The following is a 1,520-nucleotide window of genomic DNA, read 5'->3' on the forward strand; positions in this document are numbered from 1 at the left end:
ATAAAATATTATTACTAATAATATTTTATTGTAATTTATTCACTTATAATAGTATTATTTATTATACTTATATTTATTATTCCGCACCGTTTTTAATTTATTTTTCTATTTATTTATAAATAAACACTGACACTTCTTCACTGTTTTGATATCTTGATTATACACTCCATTCCGATGCGCACGCGCGCTTAATAAAAACCCTTAGATTTTGGACAAAAACATTGTTTTTTCTATTTAAACAAAAATGCAAAGGTGCATTTTATGAAATAGATTTATTTGAATAGAGCAAACCGGGAGCATTATTTTGAGACCTTATTTATTGCAAAATACCACTTTGACAAAAGTTATGACGTTTTTCGACAAAAAGTCCCTAGATTTATCACAAGAACGTTTCTTTTAATTTACAAAAGAAACTATTAAAAACCAATTGATAACATTTATTGCTCCGAACGGAGCAAATTTGGAGCAAAATTTTGAGACCTCATTTGTTCAAAAATATCAATTAGATCAAAAGTTATGGACGTTTTTCGTAAAAAATCGTTTTTTGGATTTTTTTAAAAAACTAAAAGGGAGCAATTTTTTATATTTATCAATATGGACGGAGCAAATCGGGAGCATTATTTTGAGCTATTGATCGTTCAGAAATTTTCATCTTGCGGGCTAACTTCACGAGGGTCACTTGAGGGTACTAGCATAGTATAATCAGTAGGTTACATACAGTCGTGAACAGATCGGTTGCGACACTTTTTTTATAGGTTTTTAATATATATTTAATATATATAACATATATTTTATAGGTATCTAATATTTTTCAAATGCGAGCCACGATGTACTATCTTTAGTTTAGAGTTCTAGATTATCAGAGAAGCGTGACTGGTGTTACGAGTCCTGATTGGACTCGCAAATGGCTAATCATAAGATAGATTTATCCAACGATATATATAATAGACCCAACGACATATATAATAGACCGAGCATTCACAGTATAACCAGTAGCTCCACTCAGCGAAAAACTGAGTCTTCGCGCAGGTATCGCCGCGCAACTTTTGTTTTGGGTTGAATCCAATGAAATGTAAGACGATAGGAACGTACATATGTGCAGACAATTTATAAGCAAATACAGAAATTTTCTTTAGTGATCACTCCTACGAATAATTGTTACTAATGAAAACGTTTTATTTGATTCACACATTGAATTTATTGATTTACTGTATCAAATCCATATTATTACTTGTCTGTTTTATTACTTGTGAGGCACTTTTCTCAATTCGATCCTGGATTTAACATGGATGCTCACGTAATCTGGAAAAGGAGATCAAAGGCGCCGACACGAAGTGGACCTACTGGTTATACTGTGGAGCATTCTTATGCTTTTGCTGTGGAGGGGATGAAGCCGGAAGTTGGCAGAATACGACTAAGGGAACCTCGCGAAATGTTAAATTCTGATTTTAATAAAACTTGGTACACTTTGAGGTCACATAAATAAATGAATTTAGAAGTTATCAGTTGGTGCTAAAAAA

Source organism: Wasmannia auropunctata, unplaced genomic scaffold, assembly GCF_000956235.1.
Source record: "Wasmannia auropunctata unplaced genomic scaffold, wasmannia.A_1.0 LD336074.1, whole genome shotgun sequence".
Classification (NCBI taxonomy): Eukaryota; Metazoa; Arthropoda; class Insecta; order Hymenoptera; family Formicidae; genus Wasmannia; species Wasmannia auropunctata.